The 27228-nt window shown below is 38.7% G+C and overlaps 1 pseudogene; it reads right to left on the bottom strand.

Annotated features, from left to right (window-relative positions):
• Positions 1 to 6940: 6940 nt before the first annotated feature.
• Positions 6941 to 27228, bottom strand: part of LOC112169479 — a 159555-nt pseudogene continuing 139267 nt past the window's right edge.

The raw sequence follows: 27228 nt of genomic DNA, 5'->3' as shown, positions 1-27228 counted from the left end.
TGACTAGAAATCAAATAACCCAAAGAAGAGAAATTTGGGAAGGGCGGTGTATTGATGGCCTCGCAGATTCTGGCGGCCGGGGGGGAGGGGGGAGGATGGCCCGGGCAGCTTCTAGAATACGGCAGCTGCTAGAGCAGCGCCAGCGGTCTTATCTGAAGCTCAAGGTTAAGGAGCGTGGCTGCAACGGCTTGTCGTACACTCTCAATTACGCAGATGATAGACAGTTCGATGAGTTGGTTGAAGATAAAGGCGTGAAGATATTAATCGATCCAATGTTTTAAAAGGCTGAGGCGTAGCCGAGGTGTTTTCGGGAGAGCCTCAAGAAGGCGTTCGCCTTGACGCGTAAGGCGTAAGCCTTACGTATAAATCAGTTGTATTTATGTATATAACTAGTCTTATATATAGAACTATGTATTGTAACCAAAAACTAAAATCTGACAACCAAAATCAGACTACTCCCTCCCAATTACACACTGAAACTCAGAAACCAATCACACAGACTGAAAAAAAAACAGAAGTTGGGAATTGTTTACATACAATTCTGATGGTAATGGCTCAAAGCTTAAAAGCTGATTATCAGCATCATTGTTATTGGCTTCACTGAGATCCCTCAAACTTCTCCTAGGAGTCTTGTCTATGCAGCCACATCATGTGCCCCTGAAACTCACAAAACAAACATAACCGTCACGTCACGACACAAAAATAACTGTCAATTTCTCTAAAAGATAATAACAGAAGCTATACTATAATCTAATTATCAGTGATTAGTACTCTAGCCAGCCTCACTATACTTGAAGGTGTTCGATTTGCCATACAAGGAACATTATTGCAATAAGTAGAAACTTAATTGAGAAAGCAATTCTGCTAGAGGTAAAGCCAGCAACTTTGGCCATAATGAAACACCACTCCTTTGTTTTGATTACAAAATGATTACCAGAAACACATGAAAATCCCAGATTGTTATCATATATGAGTAATATGACCAAAGCACATGATAATCCCCAACACTATGGTCTGCATATTCTGCAAACCTTGCCAATACCATGTTCTTTCCCTCATTTAGTATCAATTGCTATCACTGCACCGATTGCTATCATACATGATTTTCATTCATTTATGCTATTATCATAATCTCACATTCCCAGTTGCACCAAAGTGATTAATTGAACAAGAAAAACAAAACATTTGCTGCAAATCGGATTCACCAGCAAGATCAAGGAAATCAAATTCATACCTTAAATCCTTTGCTGCAAATCTGATTCCAAATCTCCAAGTGAGAAAATCTCTTGCTCCAAGTGCCAAAAAAGCCTCCTTTAGAGCTAAATCCTTGAGAAAACTCATGGGCTCTTGATGATTTTATCAAATTTGTTTCTTGGGAATTGCGATTTGGAAGTGAAAGAGTCGGAGTTTTGATGGAGGAGGCTAAAGGAATCGAAAATAACTTCAGCTTGAGACCTGAAGGAGTTTTAACTCTCAAAACCACGTCGTTTTGGTGAAGAAGAAAAAAATCTCAGGCGTAAGCTTTAGACGCCTTAAGGCGTGCTTTGGCCGCCTTTTCGGCCTGCATAGCTGCCTTGTTTGCCTCTGCGCTTCACCTGCAAAACACACTCATTTTCTACAACGCCTCGCGCTTTCTAAGCCTTAAGGCGCGCCTGAGGCGCCCTTTTTAATACATTATCGATCCCAAGGCTCTGATGCATGTTATTGGAACCAAGATGGATTTTGTGGATGACAAACTCAGGTCTGCTTTTATATTTATCAATCCCAAATCAAATGGACAATGCGGCTGCATGTGGTGAATCTTTCATGACAACAGGCAGTACCGGAGCTACTAAGCACAACAACCCCGAAGCAATTATGGGCAACTTGTACGTGATGAGCCAAGACTTCTACTAACAATTTTTGTACTGGCGGTTGTGATTTATAGCAATCACTGCTGACATGGATTTCAAGTTCACTTATCTGTAAAGCTGATTCTAGATCTCTTAATATGTTGTATACCTGTATTTTCTGTGGTTGTTGAATTGTATGAACTTTTGTAATGGGACATGTTAACGCTGCCCGACTGTTGGAGTAGGAGGGGAATCAATAAAGCTCTCCTTAAAAAAAAAAAAAAAAATCAAATATCCCTTCGGAACTGCCGTCTCACGGATGATCCAAAACATACAATGGCTCTTTGTCCATACCGTGGTTTACTAGCTTCTGCTTCCAGGTTTACCGAAAGAGTTGTTGTTGATGGTCTGTGGCAAACTTATTATGATAACCTTGTTGTTCGGTTTTGCGTCAGACACCACTGGACCTCCAAGACTGAGTGGCTCGACGGCAGGCACTGTTAGAACTATACACTAAAATAAATACAAATCTATATCCAAAATGAATACATGTAGATAGACATTTCTATGCAAAATAGAACTAGGATAGTTACAGCATCAGCAATCCAGTTTTCCAGAAAATATTGAAACTGGAAGAACAACATACTCACTTGAAGAACTTGACTCATTCATTTTGATCTTCTCCTGATTACACCTTTATAATTCTCTATAAGTGGATGAGACTGTTTTTGAATGAGGATAATGGACGTGTATCAGCAGGGACCAAAACCTGATTATATATGAAGCTTAGCCATGCATGACAGTTTCTTCCATTAAGAAAATGTCATGCCATTCTAACTGCATTTTCAAATTTGTCCAAATCAGATTTATCCTAATAACCATATTTATTTGAATTTTAAATCAAAACAGATTAATAAGGTGGACTAACATGATTTAATTAAGTTTGCATCCTCAATTATTGACAATCGAATTTAATACCAGTTACATATAAGCATCTATGTCCAGCTTAATACAATGTCTTGTTCTTAAGACATCTAACAATCTCCCACTGAACTGGACATTGCTTAGGACTTAGACATACACACATAACGTAGCATACTAGAGTGTGCACCTGAATCCAGTTCACATCATGAATCTGTTGTCAAAATTCTATCAGTAATACTTAAACTGTAATGAACCAAAGAATGTCTTGGTGAGTTAGTAAATCACTAGCTTTCCAAAGCCACAATGCAGCAAGTAAAACTACATGAATTCCCTCAAAATATAGTAATAACTATATGCTTAAACTTGAGCAATCATCTAAAATCAAGCATATACATATAGTCCTACCAAAATTTCAACATACATTGAAGATTGAATTAACTTCATACTAAAATCATTTTTCTGCGAATATGCTATTATATTAACAGCATCTAGAATTGTACAACTTTATTTTGCAGCAAACAATACATTAAATACATTAATGTAAATGAACTACAGTGTTTTACTCACTCTCAATGAATAAAACTAGAACACATGGTATCAAGTACAATGTGATCAGTTCACATCAGCATCCAAACTTCCCAAAAATCCCTAGTTTTGATGTGCTAATGAAATCAGACACAGGTAATGCCTTTGTCAAAGGATTTGCTAGTTGATCATTTGTTCCAATTTTGACCACTTTTATTTCACCATCTCTCACACTTTCTCTAACAGCAAAATACTTCACATCTATGTTCTTAGATCCAGATGATCTTTTATTGTTCTTTGAGAAGAACACTACAAATGCATTGTCCCAATAGATGATCATAGGTCTCTCAATGGACTCCACCAGTTTCAATTGAGATACAAAATTCCTTAACCACAATGAATGACCAGTTGCTTCAAAAATAGCTATATATTCTACTTGGAATGTTGAAGTTTCTGTCAAGCTTTGTTTAGCAGTCTTCCATGAAACTGAACCTCTAGCCAAAACAAAAACATAGCCTGAAGTGGATTTTAAATCATCCATATTAGACTTGTATGAAGCATCTGCATATGTTTTTATCTCAAAATCTTGATCTTCAATTTTCTTGTAAACCAGCATATGATCCCTGGTTTTCTTCAAATACCTTAAAACCTTCTTACCTGCAACCCAATGCTCATATCTTGGATTTGCTTGGTACCTTGACAACATGTTTATGGCAAAAAATATGTCAGGTCTTGTACATACTTGAGCATACATTAAACTTCCAACTAGGCTTGCATACGGTACATTTTCCATACTCATTTTCTGTAGAATATTGCTTGGACACTGCCCTTTGTGCAATCTGTCACCTTTAGATATAGGTGCTTCTCCTTGCCTGCAATCCTACATTCCAAATCTTTGGAGTACTTTATCTATGTAGTTCTTTTGTGACAGTCCCTATGCACCTTGCTTTCTGACCCTTGTAATTTCAATTTCAAGTACATAATGTGCCTCCCCCATGTCTTTCATATCAAACTGCTTTGAAAGAAAAGCTTTTATTTCTTTCAACAAACACATATTGCTACTGGCTAGCAGAATATCATCCACATACAATATTAGAAAGACAAAATTGCTCCCACTGGTCTTCATATAAACACATTCATCAAGCTTGTTTTCTAGAAAACCAAAATCAGCAATTACCTTGTCAAATTTCAGATACCACTGCCTTGAGGCTTGCTTGAGTCCATATATGGACTTTTTGAGTTTGCAAATTTTGTTTTCATCTTCCAAAAAGCCTTCTGGCTACAACATGTAGATTTCCTCACACAAATCTCCATTCAAGAATGTTGTCTTCACATCCATTTGGTGCAGCTCCAAGTTGAAATGTGCTACCAAGGCCATAAGCACTCTAAATGCATCTTTTGTGGAAAGTGGTGAAAATGTTTCATTGTAGTCAACTCCCTCTTTTTTATTATAGCTTTTAGCAACTAGTCTAGCCTTGAACCTTTCAACTTTCCCATCTACATCTCTTTTGGTCTTGAAAACCCATTTGCAGCCTATAGGTTTTACATGCATCAGTTTTATCCACCAAGGACCATACTTCATTCTTTGACATGCTTTGTAATTCATCATCCATAGCTTCTGTCCATTTAATACTGTTTATAGACTGCATTGCCTGCATAACTTATGTGGGATCATCTTCTGCTCCTATGTCAGGTTCTGCATTTATTTGATAAACATGATAGTCGTCAGGGATTGCTGACCTTCTTTCTCTCCCTGATCTTCTCAGAACTGCTGGTTCTGCAATTTCAGCTTCTACATTTCCAGGTTCTGCATTTACTTGAGCAACTTCTGCATTTTCACCTTGAACTTCTCCCACAATGTTGACTTGATCATTTTGCATTTCTTGCAATGGAAGTAATTCCATTTGTGCAATATCGTTGCTTTCAATATCATCACAGTAAGTAGGATATATGAACCAATCTTCAAATTTACTATGGACTAAACTTGCTGTATCCATGTCATCATCCACATTTTCTTGTTGATCAATCAACTCGTCAAAGAAAATAACTCTGTGACACTCAACAATCCTAGTCCCTCTTCTTGGACAGTAAAATCTGTAGTCTTTGGACTTGTCACAGTAACCAATAAAATAAGAACTACTCAAGGTTTGAGAATCAAGTTTCCCAGCTTCAACACTATGCACTCTTGCTTCTGCCTTACATCCCCACATATGGAAATGATTCAAGCTTGGTTTGTAGCCACACCACAACCCAAAAGGTGTTTTAGAAACTGCTTTGCTTGGAGTTCTGTTACAAATGTAGTTGGCAGTCTTCAATGCTTCTCCCCATAGAAATTTTGGCAAACCTGATCTCAAAATCATACTCCTAACCATGTTGATCAAGGTCCTGTTCCTTCTTTCTGAAATTCCATTTTGTTGTGGAGTGTATGGAGTGGTGTACTATGCCACATTCTTGTAAATATATTGCAAATGGACCTTTGTGTTGGCCTTTTTCTGAATATTTTCCAAAGTACTCACCTCCTCTATCAGATATAACAACCTTTGTAAGTCTTCCAGTTTGTCTTTCAACCTCAGTTTTAAAGATTTTGAAGCTATCCAAGGCTTGTGATTTTTCAGAAATCAAATAAATATAGCTATACCTTGAAAAATCATCAATGAAAGTAATGAAATAACAATTCCCACATATGGTATTTACTGGAAAAGGGCCACAAACATCAGTATGCACTGAGTCAAGCAAATTTTCACTTCTTTTTGAACCTGTCCTTATAGAGTTTGTCATTTTTCCCTTCAAACAATCAATGCAGGTTTCAAAATCTTCAAAGTTCAAAGGTGGTAAAATTCCTTGTTTATTCAGATTCTTCATTATTTCCTTCGAAATATGGCCAAGTCTTTTATGTCATAGATAAGATGAAGAATTATTATCAAATTTGCAGGACTTTTGTTCAACATGAAAATTTCCTGATTTTGATTTGAAACAGATGATGCATTAACACAATCCACAAACCAGTAACCATTTATAATTTTAGCTTGACCAAAACATACTAAATCATGATAGAATAGCATAACTTTATTGTCACTAGAGAACTTGAAACCATTGTTTGACACAAACTGAGAACCAGAAATAAGATTCCTACTTATACTAGGGATACAATAAACATTGCACAAACTGAGAACCAGAAATAAGATTCCTACTTATACTAGGGACATAATAAACATTGTTCAATTCTAATACATAATTGTTCCTAAACACAAGCTTGACAATTCCAACAGCCTTTACAGCTACTTTTTGGCCACTTGCAGTGCACATCTTTATCTCATTCCTGTTTTGGATTGTTATTCTTGATAATCCCTGCAATGAATTGACAATATGTATAGGTGAACCAGTGTCAAACCACCATGAATTGTCATGCAGAAAATCATTTGTTTCTAAATTAAAAACTAAATTTGACAGAAAATTACCTTTCTTAGTTAGCCAAGCCTTGAAACCCTCACAATCTTTCTTAAAATGCCCTGGTTTCTTTCAAAAGAAACATTTCATCACAATAGCTGGCTTAGAAGACTTATCCTTATTGTTGTCAGTCTTAACTGTAAGTTCTGAGGTGCTGCCTTTATTGTAATTGTTTCCAAACCTTTTCTTGTGCTGCATTTTAGTGACTAAGTTCACTGAAATCTCTTTTCCTTTATTCTTGACTTCATCTTCAACTTTAACATAGAATGAGATCAATTCATTCACATTCCACTGCTCCTTCTGAGTCTTGTAGAGTGATTTCAGATTATCATAATCTTCTGGCAGTTTGTTAGCAGCATGTAAACTAGGAATGAATCTTCCATAGCCATATTCAGTCCCCTTAGCTTTCCAGCAATATCTGAATCTCTCATGATGAATTATCTAGCACTCCATTTCCCATTGAACTGCATCCTCATGAGTGATTTCATGAGATTATTTATCTCAGCCTTATCTGAGATTTTAAACTTCTCAGCAATGGAGTTGAAAAACTCCTTGGCATACTCAGAATCTGGAATGCCTCCTCTCACATTATCAGGTATGCTTTTCTTGATCATGATCAAAGCCATTTTGTTGTGTTTGTGCCATTTTGCAAACTTCGCTTTGACCTCCCTGCTTGCAGTTGGTGTCAATTCCTCAGGTGGATCCTCCTTGAGCACATGATCATAGTCAAGTATTCCCAAGTTTAGCTCAATGTCTGGTTTCCATTTTTTGAAGTTAGAGCCATTCAGAAGCTCAATTTGGCTGATACTCAAAGGGAAATGCATGGCTGCATATCAATAAAATTTAGTAAACATTCTAGTTTGCCAAATACCAGAATATTTTCGAGTCCCAAAATGAAATGAAAGTTCATATTTTGAAAATTCATCCATGCCAAATCATATAAACAGAAAAATGAAACTCAATCACTTTCAAGATTCTGACAACCTTTGTGGTGTACTCATCTCCAATGATATCTAAAAGTTCACAGTTCTGCATATGCACAATCATAAACCAAATGCTTGATGTATATTTCTTTGGAAATTAACATCAATTTGATTTTAAGTTTTATGATGTGATCTTGTATGAAGTAGACAGAATAGGTAGATAGTTTCTTGTATACTAGGCTACTTTGATAGTATGAAGTAAATGAAACTTATTTTGTCGCGTTTATTGCTGTCTTTATGATGATCTTCCCAATTCTGGAGATTTTCTTATTTATAGCTACTTTGGCAGCATAAGGAAAACATATAGGAGATCAAGCAATTTGATACACTACAGTGTACACACACATATATATATATATATATATATACATATGAATTTACAAAGATGAGTTTTATTAAAACATGTATCAAAATCACAGAACATATATGTGATATATATACATACTTATAACAACTAGTTGAAGCAAATATTTCAATGCAAATTGAGGAATTCATACTAATTTGTATCATAATATTCAGATTTATATCTACATGTATGCATTCAAATTTAAACGATATATATTGAAACTATATGCGGATTATTGTGTGATCCCATAATTCAAATTGAAAAAACTACACAGAACATGTAATTCACATGAATATAGACATGCTCTAATACCAATTGTTAGAACTATACATGAAAATAAATACAAATCTATATCCAAAATGAATACATGTAGATAGACATTTCTGTGCAAAATAGAACTAGGATAGATACAGCATCAGCAATCCCAGTTTTCCAGAAAATATTGAAACTAGAAGAACATCATACTTACTTGAAGAACTTGACTCATTCATTTTGATCTTCTCCTAATTACACCTTTATAATTCTCTATAAGTGGATGGGACTGTTTTTGAATGAGAATAATGGATGTGTATCAGCAGGGACCAAAACCTGATTATATATGACGCTTAGCCATGCATGACAGTTTCTTCCATCAAGAAACTATCATGCCATTCTAACTGCATTTTCAAATTTGTCCAAATCAGATTTATCCTAATAAACATATTTATTTGAATTTTAAATCAAAACAGATTAATGAGGTGGGCTAATTAACATGATTTAATTAAGTCTGCATCCTCAATTATTAACAATCAAATTCAATACCAATTACATATATATAAGCATCTATGTCCAGCTTAATACAATGTCTTGCTCTTAAGACATCTAACAGGCACGTCATGTTCGGTCAGGTTGTTGAGGGTCTCGATGTGGTCAATAATGTCGAGAAGGTTAGCTCGAGCTCTGGAAGGACCGCCAGCTTGTTATGGTTGCTGACTGTGGCCAGCTCTCTTGACAGCGTGTTGTTTGGATCATGTTTGATTGACGATCGTCGTGTATGTTATGATGGGTCCTTTCCTTCTGTCTATGTTTAAATTTCTCGAATTTTAATTTTGGTTTTGTAGATGGGTCGTCTTCTCTCTAGTTTTTATTATGGTATTGAGGCCTTGTGGCCATGGTTGTCGATTGGTCATCTTGTCTAATTCTCTAATTCTAATATGTGACTTTTGAAATATCTTGTTAACTGAGCTATGTTTAAATAAAATAGGACTTATTCTCAAATTGCACTCACTTGCTTAATAAATGATATTTGACGGTTTCATGCTCGTAGAGGAAGCCTATAGACTATTAACTACTACATAATAAATAGGCCGAGTAAACTAGACTCGATGACGTTAACTAAAACCTTAGAAGCATAGTTCCCTAACAAAGTAGGGAATTATTATAATCAAAATGACTAAATTGGAAAACTAAAGGCCCAAACCCCTAGTCCAAAATAAAGGCCCAATGGGGTAGTACAGAAGGAGAAAGCCCACACCCATCAAGCCTTAGCCGGATTTGGAGCCAGGCCCAAACATCTTCATCCGTGTGTGTCTGTCCATGCAGCACCACGCTCTACCACCAGGCCTCCATGTTCGCGCTGCGCCACCCACGCCCCACCCAAGCCTCGCCAGCTCGAACATCACCGGCCCATCCAACATATAGCATTGACATGATGGATATAATGGATACAAAAAATAGTGTTTAAACTATACCGTCTATACGACATACAAGCAGTTGAGTCATTGACAGATACAACAAACAAAGTGCAAACAGAATTTAGACAGTGCTTATATATCGATAACTAAATACAATTTATAGATCATTTGGCAATCGGTAGCCTCCAATGACATTGCTTTGCATTTCTCCTATGCGTGGCCATCTTTCTTTGCATTTCTCCTGCAGTCTTCCAATGCAGGCTTAGCCTTCACTTTCTTGTTATATTCCTCATCCTCTAACTTGTATTTCTCTGCTTCTTTGATCATCTTCTCAATTTCCACTTTAGGTAACCCGCCTCTATAATTGGAAATTGTGATCTTATTCTTAAGACGAAGTCATTTTTCCTCAGCGGAGACAATCAAAATTCCATTGGCATCGATCTCGAAGAAAATAATGATTTGAGGTTTTCCTTTTGAACTAGGAGGGATTCCATCAAGTGCAAATTCACCAACAATTTGTTTTGTTGGGCTCTTGTTTCTTCGCCCTCATACACAACAAATATCACACCAGTTTGGTCTTGAAGTCTAGTTGTGGCAACTTTAGTTTTCTTGGTGAGAATGGTAGTGTTTCTTGGTATAAAAACCTCAAATGCTCCTGTATGACGCAGACAACCAAGGGAATGTGGAGTTACATCCAACAAGAGTAAGTCTTGAACCTTCTCAATGCCACCACACAAAACTGTAGCCGTCAGCAGCTAATGCGGGTGTGCATATGGGGCTGTTGAAGGATGTCGACATAATGTGCCTCTACAAACTAGGGTTTAGGATTGTAATAGGAAAGTGTTATAGGTATTCAATTGTATTTGGATTCTCTTACCTTTTGTATACCTTGTAACTCCTTATATAAGGGCTCCTATTATCAATAATAAACACACAATTCTATTCTTCTACAACACGTTATCAGCACGAGTTCTAACCCTAGCCGAAAAGAAAAATAAAAAACCATAAAAATTGCCGCAGCCTCCAAACTCACTGCTGCAACCTCCCTGCAGCCCTCCCTTCTGCAAGCCACTGCAGCCTACTGCCGCCCAGCTCGCCTGTAGCCCTCCCTTCTGCAAGTCACTGCAACCTACTGCTGCGCAGCTCGCCTGCAGCCTCCAGCCGGCCTTCCCTGCAACCTCCAGCCCGCAAGCCTGCGTCCCTGCACAACCCGCGCTACACACAAGCCCGCAGCCCAACTGCCCAAGCCCCTGCGCTCACTGCACACCGCAGTCCTTTGCCCAGCGCCCAACGTCCCTCACCAGCTAAACCGGCCTCACCTGCGCACAACCCAACGCCCCCGCTTCGCAAGTCCGGATCCTAGCACCTCCTCTTTGTAGCAGCACCTCCTCTTTGTAGCAGCACCTCCGATTTGCAGCAGCACCACCAGTGAACTGCAGCAGCAGCAGCCTCCCACCTGCTTCAACTGTCGATCGCTGCAGATTAGGAGGAGGAAGAACAGAGGAAAAGAAAGAAGAAGAAGACCCAAAGGAAAAGAAAGAAAAAGAAGAAAAAAGGAAGGGATCCGGCCCAGAAAAAAAAAAGAAAAAAAAAGGAAGGGACCCGGCCCAAGAAAAAAAAAGAAAAAAGAGGAAAGCCTAAAGAACAGACGGTATTAAGGTTGCTGCTTTCTTGTATTTAAATTCCTTTTATTTTCTGCAAATATTGGAATATATGTTGCCAAATGATTTTGATATTTAACAAAACGGAATTGTGGGGATTCACGCTTAACAAACTAAGAGTGTTCGTATGAACTAAGAGTGTTCATAATTAAACGAACTAAGAGTGTTCGTGTGAACTAAGAACGTTCACAATGCTTGGACTAAGAGTGTCCGTAAGCATCAAATTGTGACCATAGTAAAACACTATTGTTCGGTCTAATCCAAAAGAGATTCTTGGAAATTGATTTCTTGGTAGCATAGCTCGGAAATCTTATTATTTTAGTTTTTGTGGAAGTTTAGCTCTGAAACTAATATATTTTCTCTTCTTATTTCAGGATGTCGAATGAACCAAAGCTCGACTTTCCTATGCTTGACTCAACAGGCTCGGATTGCCACAGTTGGGTAACCGATGTTGAGAACCATCTCACCTCAAAGGGAATATTACCCATAATCCAGGCACCTAACCCTGATCTTGTGTTCATCCGAACACCTATAGAGCATGCTCAAGCAGTTATCTTGATGCGACGTCATATAGACAAAGCACTCAGATTGGAGTATATGTCGATCAAGAATGCAAGAGAGCTATGGGTAGCGCTAGAGGAGTGCTTTGGCAATGTCCAAGATTCCTTCCTCCCTGACTTGAAGATTCAATGGAACAATTTGTGCTTTGCTGACTTCAAGTCTGTTGCTGAATATAATTCAGAGGCTCTTCGCTTACAAACCATGTTGAGATTCGGTGGACAACTTGACAGAGCAAGAGCTAATTGAGAAGACTCTCTCCACCTTCCCCGTTTCAGTAATTGTGATATCAAAGCAATACCGTACTGAAGTCAATGCTGGACGGATCAAGAGGTTTCATCAGCTTATCAATATCATATATGTAGCTGAGAAACATGATAACATACTCGTGAAGAATTATAATTCAAGGCCCATTGGAACTAAGAGTGTTCATGAGGCGAATTATAATGCACCCAAAGGAGGGTGCAAGGAGCGGAACCCTAGGAATAAGGGACATGAAGGACGTATGGGTTCATATAACCACCCTAATCATGAAGGAAACCACAGGATAGAATGGATACACGTGGTGGCAATGCCACACGTGGGAGAGGGGGTCGTGGCAACCCTAGCCGTGGTGGTGGAGCCATAGCTCATGGTGGTGGCGCCATGGGTCGTGGTGGAGGCGCCAATCCTCCTAGGGAACGTCCACAACATGCACCACGTGCACCTCAAGTGAAGGGAGGCAACCACAATGATGTGTGTCATTGATGTGGATCAGTTGAGCATTGGTTCAAGCAATGTAAGGCAAGTGAGCAACTAGCTGCAAGATACAGGGCATATAGGGACCTGAGAGAGTAAGAAGTGTACCTTGCAAAAGAAAAAGAATATGGTGGAGATGTTGATCTCACCATAGAGGACTTCAAAGCTTAAGATGAAGTGCACAAGGATGCTGCAGACTTTGATTAGAATAGTCATTTTTATTTTCCAAGAATCATGTAATAGTCAATAAATGACAATTGTATTAACTTTATCTTATGTGGCGCACCCAATAAGATATGATGTCTAGGAAAGTCATTGAGATAATTGGTACTTAAGTGAGCCTCGCTCCACCAACATCTCTCTCTACTTTCCTGGTCATATTTGATTGGAGTTACCAAACGGATAAAGTGACTACAATGTGTCTTAGTTTGCTTTTATTTTTGGATTAGATTTTTTCTGGGACCATTTGATGTAATCATTGGCTACATTTATCAATAAAGTATCGTTTTATTATTGAATGTCTTGGACATGTCTTAATTTCGAACTTTATTATTTTTCAGTACGTTTCCTGGAGAGTTTGAATGCCTTGTTGATAGTGGCACCACATATACTATATTGCGACATAGGTAATTATTTTTATGGATGATGCCTAGTCGATCTTCTGTGACTACGATAGTTGGACCATCACAATTGATTCAGGTTGAGGACCAGCTCAATTTATGTTGTCAAATGGCACAAGTATTAATGTCACCGAAGCTCTATATGCTCCTAAGGCTGGAAGAACCCTATTGAGCTTTAAAGATATACGAGCCAATGGTTTTCATGTGGAAACACATTGTGAAAATGGACAAGAGTTCCTTTGCATTACCTCTAATGACTACGGACACAAACGCGTATTAGAGAAACGTTTGTGTCGCTCTAGTGGGTTGTATACAACCACTATTCGAGTTGTTGAATCTAACCATGTCATGAGAGATGACTTATGGGATTCTGACACATATAGGCTTTGGCACGATCGTGTGGGACACCCAGGTCGTGATATGATGATCTGTATACTAAAGACTTCACAAAGACATCCATTTTTCAAAACAAAAAGAAGTCAGAACCAAAATTTGGTCCAAGGTAGAGCCAAAGCCGCCTACCCCCTGCGGCCCAACAATGGTATTGACACTACTAATGCCTCCTTAGTTCCTTTTTCTACTTCTAAAGTCAATTGTGACTTCGTGGTACGACCAAATTCTTCCTTGGTTGCTTCCAAAGCTCATCATTCGGTTTGCAAAGCCTACTCTTTAGCAAAGTTAGGATCTAAACCATCCTATGCAAAGGACACTAAAGAAAACATACCATTCTTACAAAGAATCCAAGGTGATATTTGTGGACCTATCCAACCAACTAGCGGACCATTTAGATATTTTATGGTGTTGGTTGATGCATCGACACGTTGGTCACATGTCATGCTTTTGTCCACTCGAAATACTGCATTTACTAAACTCCTAGCACAAATCATTAAGTTAAGGGCTCATCACCCTGATCATCCCATTAATTCAATTCGTCTTAACAATGTTGGAGAGTTTACATCAAAAACGTTTGATGACTATTGCATGTCCATTGGGATTGAGGTTGAACACCCTGTTCCTCATGTTCACACCCAAAATGGTCTCGCAGAAGCTGCCATTAAAAGATTTCAAATGGTCGCTAGAGCATTGGTTATGCGCACCAATCTCCCTATTTCTGCTTGGGGCTATGCAATATTGCATGCAATAGTGCTTATTCGTCTGAGGCCTATTGCCACTCAACCCTTTTCTGCGTCCTAGATGGTTACTGGATATGAGTCTGATGTCTCACACTTACGCATATTTGGGTGTGCAGTTTAGGTGCCAATTGCGCCGCCACAGCGCACCAAAATAGGTCCTCAAAGACGATTAGGCATTTATGTTGGATATGACTCGCCAACTATTATCCGCTACTTAGAACCCTTGACAGGCGATCTATTTACCGCTAGATTTGAGGATTGTCACTTTGATGAGACAGTCTTCCCATCGTTAGGGGGAGATCAGAACAAAAATGTTCAACAGGAACGACAGGAATTGTCGTGGTCTGTCCCCACTTTGTCTCATCTTGATCCCCGAACCGCACAGTCTGAGATTGAAGTGCGGAGAATTCTCGACCTTCAGAACGTAGCAGTCTCTATGCCTGATGCGTTTACTGATATTGCTACAGTGACAAGATCACATATACCTGCTGCAAACGTGCCTGCAAGGATTGATGTCCCTAAAAATAATGGACAAGGCGCCAACCCTAGGGGTATTGGACATGGCGCCGCCACCACTAATGGTGATGGAAATGTGGCTCAGGCCGGGCTCCCAGTAAGGAAACGTGGGAGGCCCAAAGGTTCGATAGATTCTCGCCCAAGAAAGAAAGCGAGTTTGGCACAAAAAGATCTATTAATCATCGACATAAATAACCCGTCTCATGAAGATATTCCGGATTATGGTTTTGTCCAAGAGACATCATTGGGGGATGCTCCAATGTCAGAACCAATCCCAGAGAATCGAGAGATCTCCATGAATTACACTAGTGTACATGAGACGTTGAGTCGAGATTCTATTATCCCTGATGATGTGTTTGCATATTCTATCGCTCAAGGAATTATAGAACATGATGATATCGAACCTCGCTCTATTGAAGAATGTCAACGAAGAGCAAACTGGCCTAAATGGAAAGATGCGATCCAGGTTGAATTGGATTCACTAACAAAGAGACAGGTATTTAGGCCTATAATGCCGACACCCCCAAGTATAAAGCCTGTTGGCCATAAATGGGTATTTGTTAGAAAGCGTAATAAGAAAAATGAGGTTGTTAGATACAAAGCCCGCCTTGTGGCGCAAGGTTTCTCATAACGCCCTGGAATCAACTATGAGGAGACATACTCTCCCATAATGGACGTTATAACGTTCCGCTACCTTGTCAGTTTGGTAGTTTCTGAAAAACTTGACATGCAGCTTATGGATTTGGTCACAGCATATCTCTATGGGGATCTAGATTCAGAGATATATATAAAAGTTCCAGATGGACTTCAATTACCCAAGTCAAGTGGCTCTAAACCACGGAGCGTGTTCTCAATAGATTGAGACGCTCACAATATGGATTGAAACAATCCGAACGGATGTGGTATAACCGTCTAAGTGACTACTTGATTGGGAAGGGATATGTCAACAATGAAATATGCCCATGCGTGTTTATAAAAAGGACAAGTTCCAGATTTGCAATTGTAGCAGGTTATGTCAACAACATGAACCTAATTGGAACTCTAGATGAGTTAAAGGAAACTGCTAAGTACTTGAAATCCGAATTTGAGATGAAAGATCTTGGGAAAACACGGTTTTGCCTCGGATTAGAACTTGAGCACTGTAGTGATGGGATTATGATCCATCAGTCAGCATATACTCAAAAATTACTAAGGCACTTTAATGAAGATAAAGCGAAGCCTGTGAGTACTCCCATGATCGGCCGTAGTCTTGAGCCTGAAAAAGATTCGTTTCATCCAAGGGATGAGGACGAAGACTTATTAGAGGCTGAAGTGCCCTATCTAAGTGCAATAGGCGCATTATTGTACTTAGCTCAATGCACAAGACTAGGCATCTCATTTGCAGTGAACTTGTTAGCTCGACATAGTTCTGCGCCAACACGCCGCCATTGGATTGGCATAAAGACAATCTTTCGGTACTTGAGAGGTATGATTGATATGGGCCTATTCTATCCTTACAGAGAGAAAATAAATGGCAGAAGTATGGGATCGGACCCCACAAGGAAAAATGCCACCTTCCGTGCTCCTCCTCCCCTCCATCAAAATGACAACGATGTCTTGATGGGCTTTGCTGATGCAGGGTACCTCTCTGATCCTCACAAAGGTTGCTCCCAAATGAGTTATGTCTTTACCATGGGAAGCACTGCGATATCTTGGAGGTCTACAAAGCAGACCCTTGTTGCCACTTCCTCAAATCATGTAGAGATTATCGCTCTACATGAAGCCGTGCGAGAATGCATATGGCTAAGATCAGTAGTTAGACACATTCGAGGAACTTGTGGTTTGAAGTCTACCACAGATGAACCTACATGCATTTATGAAGATAATGTCACTTGCATTGAGCAAATGAAATTGGGTTTCATCAAGGGCGACAACACCAAGCATATATCGCCTAAGTTCTTTTACAATCAGCAACAACAAGCACTTCTAAATATTGAAGTGAACCAAATCCCATCAGAGGATAATATAGCGGACTTATTTACTAAGTCGTTACCAAAATCCACCTTCGAGAAACATGTGAAGAGCATCGAATTAAGAAAGTTATCCGAACTCCCATGATTGTAGCAATCAGGGGGAGATATGGACATCAGGGGGAGGTATGATATCTACATGTTCGATATCGAAGAGTGAAGGACGTGTTGTGCTCTTGTTGTCAGTCGACCAGAGTTATTTTTGTCTCACAGGGTTTTTGTTACCTGACAAGGTTTTTAACGAGGCAACGATCAAAGCGTCATCACCAAGTTTGAGCGGCACAAGGGGGAGTGTTGAAGGATGTTGACATAGTGTGCCTCTACAAACTAGGGTTTAGGATTGTAATAGGAAAGTGTTATAGGTATTCAATTGTATTCGGATTCTCTTACATTTTGTATACCTTGTAACTCCCTATGTAAGGGATCCTATTATCAATAATAAACACAATTCTTTTCTCCTACAACAGGGGCAACATTAAATGCATTATTTTGTTGTTTTATTATAGATTCGTAATCTAGGATATTTCATTATTTAGATATTTTTAGGGTATCGTTTTACATTCAGTTTAGGATTTACATTTAATTAGCTTTCCATTTTAGCTTAAGTCTACTTATTCTCCAAGTATTGTAAACCCTATAAATTTAGGTAATGTAATTGTTATTAGATAGCTTATGGTTTATGAATAATATCAGTTTATTTGAGGCATGGATTTGCCATTCTTTACGAGTTTGCTATTCCTTATTTCTGGTGTTTGTTGAGTGATTGTTGGAGGCATGTATTTGATACCTTTTCCCTATCAGCAGCACCATATGCAACTGCTTCGTCAGGATTGATGCTCTTGCAAGGCTCCTTACCATTAAAGAAATCTTGCAATAGCTATTGTAGCTTGGGAATTCTAGTAGATCCACCAACAAGAACAATATCATCAACAATTTTCCTATCAATTTTAGCATCCTTCACACAATTCTCCAGAGTCTCCATACATTTTCTAAAGAGATCCATGTTGATCTCTTCAAATTTTGCTCTTTGTTATTTTAGACTGGAAGTCGATACCCTCGAATAAAGAATCAATCTCAATGGTGGTTTTAGCAGTTGAAGAAAGAGTCCTTTTCGCTCTCTCACAAGATGTTCTCAATCTTCCCAGTGCTTTGGGGTCATTGCTAATGTCCTTCCTGTGTTTCTTCTCGAACACTTGCACAAAATGGTTCACCGTTCTATTGTCAAAATCTTCACCCCCAAGATGTGTATCTCCTGCAGTAGCTTTTACCTCAAAAATCTCATCTTCAATTTTAAGAAGGGAAACATCAAAAGTACCACCACCAAGATCGAAAATGAGAACATTTTTACCACCAATAGTACTAGCCTTTTTGTCAAGAGACTCAAGACGATATGCAATAGCTGTGGTTGTTGGCTCATTAAGAATACGCATCATATTCATGCCTGCAATCACCCCAGCATCTTTTGTAGCCTATCGCTGAGAGTCATTGAAGTATGCTGGTATAGTTATAACAACATTTTTTATTGTTAGTCCAAGGTAGGCCTTTGCAATTTCGCGCATCTTTCTGAGAACCATTGAAGATATCTCCTTAGTGTTGGGTTTCCAGCCCATGAGTCTTTCCTAAGACAATTGTCTTAGAGTATGAGAATTGTTTACCCAGTAGGTTTTGGATTCCTACTGATGAATGGAGTTCCAATGAGGAATGAAAATCCTTATTGATATAGGATTACCTGTAATCCTTGTTGATTACAAAGAAGGAGAAGGCATAATTGCCTACCACCAATAGGAATAGGTTTCCTAATTGGTGAAGAAAGTTGATATCCTTATGGCTATATAAGGAGGGGTTCTGCTCTAGGTTTTTCATCACAAAGACAGAGAGCAAAGTGTATTCCATTCTCGGAGTTAGAGAGTGAGAGAGGGCAAAGAAGGGAGAGATAGGAAGAGAAGAGAGAGTCCTTGTTTTCTTATTCTTTCTGGTTGTACCCATTATAAATATAGTGGAAGATTGTTTTTCTGCGCGGTGGACGTAGGCAAAAATTTTGCTGAACCACCTTAAATCTGTGTTCTTGTGCTCGTATCTTTGTGGTTGTTTCTCTTGGTGTGCTGTGTTTATTTGTGTTTTTGACTTCACATATTGATCGATTCTCAACACTTAGCTGCAAATTGCTTCTTTTAATCATAGCCTTGTCACCCACACCACGAACCTTGAAAGGCCTTAATTTCATATCACTCTTAACACATGCATCACTAAATTTCCTGCCAATCAATCGCTTTGCATCTGAAGATTGCAAACAAAACATACTTCATCAATTATGAATCGGCACAGTTAAGAAGTTGTAAACAAAACCATCACTGGTAGTGTTACGAAATCCTTAAAGAAATAAATAAAAGTTGAACTACGAAGTATGGAGTGGTAAATTCTAGCTAGCGGATAACTAAAGGTATGTAGATTTTTTTGAACTTTGGTACTCCCGGAAACCCTTACACGTTTGAGATTTCATATATAGAGGTCATCTAATTAATTGTTAGCCAAGAAACAAAAAAGTTCATCTACTTCTTAGGTGACGTAGAATAACTAAACAATGTATAGATGAAAGATAGCAATATTTAAATTAATACGAAACCAGCTATGTTGATTAGTTATATGTATTGAGGTAATGAGTAAATTGATTCACGTACCAAAAACATAGGGTTGATGGTGACTTGGTTCTTGGCAGCATCGCCGATCAAACAGCCAATATTGGTAAAAGCAACAGATGATGGTGTCGTTCTGTTGCCCTGATCATTGGCTATGATCTCAACGCGATGGTGTTGCCAAATGCCAACACATGAGTAAGTTGTCCCAAGATCGATGCCGATAGCTGAACCCTCGCCTTTCGCCGCTAATGTCATTATTAATTCAACGTAGGTAAAGAGCTTATCGGTGTGAATACGTGCCTACAGACTTAGATAATGGCTCTGCCTGGCAACGTGCGGGTACGGGCCAGGTGTTTAACGGGCCGACCCGATAAAAACCCGTTAAGTTAACTGGTTTCGCGGGCTAAACCCAACAGTTTTGCTAGTGTTCCATTGGAACCCGTTAAAACTCGTTAACAATTTTTTTTTTTAATTTTTAAAATTTTTTTTATAAATTTTTTTTAATTTTTTTTTTTATTCAGATCAATTAATATATACATATGTTGGTTGAGCTAAGCTAGTAGATATAATTAAATATTTCAATAGGTTCGAAATATATATTTAATGTACTAAATAAATTACGTCTAAGTCATCTTAATTGCGGCTTTCTCCTTCTCCAGATCTATCTTGCAATGTCAAATCAAATACGTCTTCGGTAAGATCCTCCAATTCAGCACGCTCTTTTTCTAAAATATAAACAAACAAAAAAGAAAAATATTAGAATAACATAAAGATTGATAAAGTGAGAATAGAACCAGGTTGTTTTGAGCTTACCTTTGTTACCAAAAATCCAATCTCGAGTACAAAGCAGAGCTTGAACTGTGTCAGGCAACAGTGAGCTGCGGTATTGATCTAAAACTCTCCCACCAATGCTAAGGGCCGATTCAGATGCAATGGTAGAAATGGGAATTGTGAGCACATCACGAGCTAGATGAAAAAGAATAGGATATCGGATTTGCTCCATTTTCCACCAAGAAAGTACATCCAACTCCTGCTTTCTTTCTAGCCTTACTTCATCCAAATACTTGCTCAATTTTGTCTTCATACTTGAACTCGAACCAATTTTGTAAGCGTTATCAAAAGCCTGCCAATGACCAACTATCAACACATATATGGCAACAACATAGATATTACTAAAACTCAAATATCAACTTGAATCATTAAGATGGAAACTCAAATAAGTTTTTTTTTTAAATTTTTTTTTTTTACCTCAAGTAAGCTGTGATCGCCTTGTGCTTGAGAAGAACCCTCATCTATCGAGTAATTTGAATCATTAGGATCAAAACTCTTCTCCACCTATGCATCAAATAAAGAGGACAATGTATCATTAAAGACCTCTAATTGTGAAGAATCTGGACCATAAAGCTTGTCATAAGCCCACTCCACAAATTGCATCTTAAACCTAGGATCCATAACAACTGCAATTCCAAGAATCAAGCCATAATCTGACTAGTACTTCTCAAACTTTAGATTCATCTCCATCCCCATCCGCCTCATGAAACTATCGTGATCCCTCATGGCTTCCTGTATACTATGCTGAACAATGAACACTTTCGGAAAGAACAAGTTTGAAGTAGGGTATTTTGTTCCAGAAAATAGACACGTTACTTCATAAAAATACCCCAAAAAATTGGTGATCTTCTCTATTTTAGCCCACTCATCAGCAACAGGACACAACTTGAAATCAATCATTGTCACTTAAGCCCAAATTCATCAAAGCTCGGCGATAGTAGAGAGCACTATCAAGCATCAAATAAGTAGAATTCCACCTAGTAGGCACATCTTGCCTCAAACCTCTTCTACTACCTCTCAATCCAACTTGTGCAACACACTCCAAAAATCTTTCTTTTCTTGCCGAAGAACCCTTTATGTATTTGATGCAATCACGTACCTTTATCATAGAAGGATCAATTGCTTTCAATCCATCTTGAACTATCAAGTTCAAGATGTGAGCACAACACCGAACATGAAAGAATCTGCCATTCATTAAGAGCAATCCTCTAAAGTTCAACTTAGTCTTCAATTTTTCAACAAATGAATCATTGGCAGTGGCATTATCTAAGGTAATTGAAAACAAATTCTTTTCAATTCCCCACTCTCCTATCAAGGTATTTACCTTATCAGCTAGTGCAACACCATTGTGCGGAGGAGGCATATGACAGAAATTTATAATCTTCTTTCTCAATCTCCATTCCGAATCAACAAAGTGAGCCGTAATTGTCAAATACCCATCAGTTGCTAAAGAGGTCCACAAATCAGCAGTCAAACAAAGTCTCCCTTGAACAGAACTTAACAAAGTTTGAAGTTTCACTTTTTCACTCTTAAATAACTTCAACACATGAGCTTTAACAGTATTTCTGCAAGGGAGTTTAAGTGCAGGAGAGATATAGGAAAATACATCTCTAATACCCTCATACTCAACAAAGTTGAAAGGTAAATCATGTCTGATAATAGCTTCTATTAATAACTCACAGAATTTCTCATACTGAAACTTAGTAGAACGTATGGCAGATTGTGGTGAAACGACATTACTAGCAAAGGAAGTAGAACACGAATTGTGATGACGTAACATGCTACCTGTCCCTGTTGCCGAATCACATTTGAGTATTGCTCCACATTTCTTGCATTTTGCACGCTCAATCATATCCTCACCCAAAGGAATTTCCTCAAAAGACAGCCAACATTGAGAACTCTTCTTCCTCTTCTTAACTGTAAAACCTCTCGTCCGATTTCTTCTAGAAGGCAAATCATCTCCTTGTACATTTGTTGTAGCATCTTCTCCTCTTTCCTCCACAGATATAAAGTGGGACTCATCATTTGAACTCATCTACAAAAAAAGAAACGAAAGTGACTTCTTAACAACGTAGCAGGCAGAAACATAAGCAAGACATATAACTATATAAGTGGGGAAAAAGAGATTACACCATTTCAGAGAGCTAAAAGAGTATGTTTTAGACAAAAATAACATTAAAAATGGCATCTGAAAATCTCAGGGACGAAAAATTATTGTTTCAAAACCAGTCCAAAAGATTACGACGGGGTTACAGCAACACTAAAAACTGATGATAGACAATGAAAGAAGTGTTTTTGGAGCACTAAATTATGTGATCAGGCAACTCCCAGTAGAAAAACAAACCAAAATAGCAAACAGCAACACTAAAAAGAATCTAAAGTTGCAGACCAAATAGCAATCCCTAAAAACTGATGATCATCCAGTAACATTCAAGACAGAGACCCATAATAACTTGCAAGATATCGATCAAACCCACTTGTCAAATTTTCATAAAGCAATCCAAAAATAACCAAACCCCATCATAATCGGCCAAAAAGGAAAATTTCCAAAAGATTTTCTGAAGAAACCAATATCACAGAAACAGAATGTTTTATCAAGGAAAAGAACTTAAATCCAAGAAATAAAAAGGTGAGAGGCTTTAACTAGGAACAAAGCACGGCACTCAGAAAGCACTCGGAAATCACAGAAAACAAAGCAAAAATTATAAATACAGCAAAAACACTATTCTAAGTCATTATTATACCATTCTAGTACACTGAGCTCTCCCGAGACCGAAAATCAGAGTCATAAACGAAAACAAAGTGTAAATAAAGCAAATCAACCCAGCACTCTGAAACAAGTTTCTTCAATCCAGCCTCCCTCTAAAGCAATATATGGTATAAGGAAGAAACCCACAAAATATAAATCAAAGAAAAGGTCCAAAACAAAACAAGACAGAAAAATGGCATTTTGCAATTTGCAATCTGGAGTCCACACAAACCCACACATTCAGGTAAACTTGGAGTCCACACAAACCAAAATCAATACTCTAAATCCAAGATAAACGAAGCAAAATCTCAAGCTAGGCCGGTATACAAAAATCACACAGAAAATGCATTATCAACAGCAACCCATAAAACCCAACATTTGATCAAGAACAACAAAGCTTCAGAACACTTAGATCTTTAAAGAACTAGTACAACCCCAGAACCAAACAAACACCATATTACAGAATGGAAGAAACAGAAGAAGGGTGAGAGTAGTGCAGCAGAGAAAATGCTCACCGCGATCGTCCTTGTAGCTGAACCAAGGGCTTCTGGGGGGTCTCTGGGTTTCAGATCGGGAAGAGAGAGAGAGAGAGAGAGAGAGAGAGAGAGAGAGAGGGAGTGGCGTGAGTGTGCGTCTACCTCAGTGCAGCAAACCCAGATTGGGTTGAGTTCCAGAGAGAGAGAGTTGCATTTTGGTGAATGACGGAAAGGGTCGAAGACTCGAAGTGGGTTTGTTTAGAAGTAAACGGGTTCCAGTGGGTTTAGCACGCAAGGCCCGTTAATTTGCAGGCTTTTTGCGTGCAGGTTTCGGGTGGGTTTGTGGGTCACTAGCTCAGATGCCAGGCCTAGCTCTGATCAGTAGTATATATAGTGAAAGATTGAGCATTTATTAAACATTATTCAGCTAGAAGATGCATCCTTAGCAATATTAGGAATTCTTTTTTAATTTTATATTAAAAACCCAATCCTTGCTTGACTTGAAATCAAATAACTCAAAGAAAGTCCCGTCTGGTAAATGATCCAAAACACACAAGGTGGCTCTTTTGCCGACTATCGGGCCTGGCTGGGTGCTCTCTCACAAGTCACACCCTTGCTTAAACTCTCTTCTCTAACACCTCAATCAACAAAACCCGGACATTCTCTTTGTGGGTCTAATCGGTGTAGGTATAGGCTTTTCATCAATAAAGGACAAGGAGGTTCAAAGGAGTCTGACTCTACTTACACATTCCTTTTTGCAATCCAGGCTTTGCAATTTAATAGCTCTTGATTTCTTTCTTCTCGCTATAAATCATGATGAGATAGTTGGAATTATTTCCCCCGGAATAAGGACGTGAAAGTAGAAAATAAGAATTCGGTGTTTGTTTGTTATGCTTCAATACTATTCATCTCCAAAAATAGGAGGTATATAAAGAGATACAAGAGTAGTCCTAATAGGAAAAGATCTCCTACAATTATACAGAAAACATAATCTTCATCTACAAGGAAAGTAAATATTTACGGAATATTCTACATTCCCCCTCAAGTTGATGCATAGATGTCAATCATGCCCAACTTGTCAATCGAGTTGTCAAACACTTTCCTTGACACTCCTTTCGTAAGAACATCTGCTAACTGATCTTCTGTATACACAAGGGAAACAGATGATTTTCCTGTCCAGGTTTTTCTTAATGAAATGTCTATCTACTTCCACATGCTTAGTCCAGTCATGCTGAACAGGATTATGAGAGATTTCAATAGCAGGCTTACTATCACAATGCAAATCCATAGGCTTCTTGAGCTTAAAACCCAAATTTTTCAACATATTACGAATCCACAACATCTCACAGACTCTATGTGTCATACCTCGAAACTCAGCTTCAGCACTTGACCTAGCAACAACCTTTTGTTTCTTGCTGCGCCAAGTCACAAGGTTTCCTCCAACAAAGGTAAAATACCCAGATGTGGACCGTCTGTCCGTCTTATCACCAGCCCATTCTGTATCTGTGTAACCCACAACCTCCAACTCATCCTTTTTTCCAAACAACAAACCCCTTCCAGGTGCCATTTTAAGATATCTCAAAATACGATACACTGCATCCATATGCTCTTCACTAGGACAATACCCAGATGCTCTTCCTCCAACAAAGGTAAAATACCCAGATGTGGACCGTCTGTCCGTCTTATCACCAGCCTATTCTGTATCTGTGTAACCCACAACCTCCAACTCATCCTTTTTTCCAAACAACAAACCCCTTCCAGGTGCCATTTTAAGATATCTCAAAATACGATACACTGCATCCATATGCTCTTCACTAGGACAATGCATAAATTGACTGACCACACTCACAACATAAGCAATATTAGGCCTAGTATGAGAAAGATAAATAAGTCTTCCTACTAGACGTTGGTATCTTCCTTTATCAGTTGGAACCTGATCCGGATAGATGGCGAGGTTGTGATTCATCTCAATCGGTGTCTCAATAGGGTTACTGTCAAACATTCCGGTCTCAGTTAACAAGTCAAGTACATACTTACGTTAGGACAAAGAAATCCCCTTCTTAAACCTTGCAACTTCAGTTCCAAGAAATTACTTCAATTACCCAAGGTCCTTCATCTCAAATTCATTAGACAGATAGTCCTGTAGAGCCTTCATCTCTTGTGACAATCATATCTTTAACATATGCTATCAGTGTAGTAATCTTACCCTGACTACGCTTGATGAACAAGGTATGATTCGAGTTGCTCTGTCTATACCCGAACACCCTCATAGACTTGGAGAACCTTCCAAACCACGCTCTAAGAGACTACTTCAAACCATATAGACTTCTTCAACTTACAAACCTTGCCAGTATCGCAAGGCATATTTTTGACTCCTAGCGGCATGCCCATATACACTTCTTCCTCCAAGTTTCCGTTAAGGAAAGCATTCTTCACGTCAAATTGATGTAGAGGCCAATCTTTAGTTGCTGCAAGTGAAATTAAGATCCGAACAGTATTGATCTTTGCCACAGGGGCAAATGTCTCTTCATAATCAATTCCATAGTGCTGGGTGTACCCTTTGGCAACTAACCTTGCTTTATACCTGTCAATACTCCCATCCGCTTTAAGTTTTACAGTATACATCCATCGACATCCAATAGTCTTCTTTCCAGCCGGCATGGTCATTACATCCCAAGTCAAGTTTTTCTGCAAGGCTTCTAATTCTTCATTCATTGCTTGATTCCACTTAGGATCTGCCAAAGCATCATGTACACGTACTACTAGGAATAGATACAGTAGATAATTAAACAACAATATATAAGTGCATGTGACCCAGACAACCTATGGTTAGACATGTAATTAGTTATAGGATACTTAGCTTTAATTTTGATGTCTAGCTCATATTGTTTCTTTGGAATACCTTTGGTAACCCTCTATGATTTCCTAGGCTCAATATTATCCACTCTAGATGATTCATTAGAAATTAAAAGTACCTAAGGAGGAACATTCGCAGCAGATTCTTCAGTTGACAATGTAGAGAGGGGGAAAAGCTCTGATAGATGAGGACGCACTAAAGCATCTTTTGTGCTTTTCTTTCAAGTAGAGGGTCCCGCTGGTAATGGTCCATCGTTGGGACTAAAGGACTTTCTGTTGGCAGCATCTTTACTAGTCTTGCAGGTTGGGCCCACGGTAATCTGTCGGCTGGAGCAATAAGGTAGACTGGAGCCAAAAACTTGTTCTTCTGAGAGCCCCACAGGTTCATCAATATGTTCACATCCTTTACCTCCCAACACGGCACCACCTCCATCCATTTGTCCACCTTCTTTATTTTGTATCATGGCACCTTCACCTTCTCTCTCTCCTATCCATATACTTTCTTCTCCTGTGGTCCCATGATGACTTTCTTCTCTTGTGGTCCCATGATGAGCTTCTCTCTCTCCCATCCATGCACTTTCTTCTCCCATTCGTGCACTTTCTTTCCCTGCTGACCCCACAGTGAGTTCACCTCAAACAGGTTGTTTTTTATTTTCTGCTGCTACTTTTCCTGCTTCTTTTTCTTTTCCTTCGTTTTCTTTTCCTGCCCCATCAC

The sequence above is a fragment of the Rosa chinensis genome, chromosome 6, assembly GCF_002994745.2.
Source record: "Rosa chinensis cultivar Old Blush chromosome 6, RchiOBHm-V2, whole genome shotgun sequence".
NCBI lineage: Eukaryota > Viridiplantae > Streptophyta > Magnoliopsida > Rosales > Rosaceae > Rosa > Rosa chinensis.
This window is presented reverse-complemented; position numbering and strand designations above follow the sequence as displayed.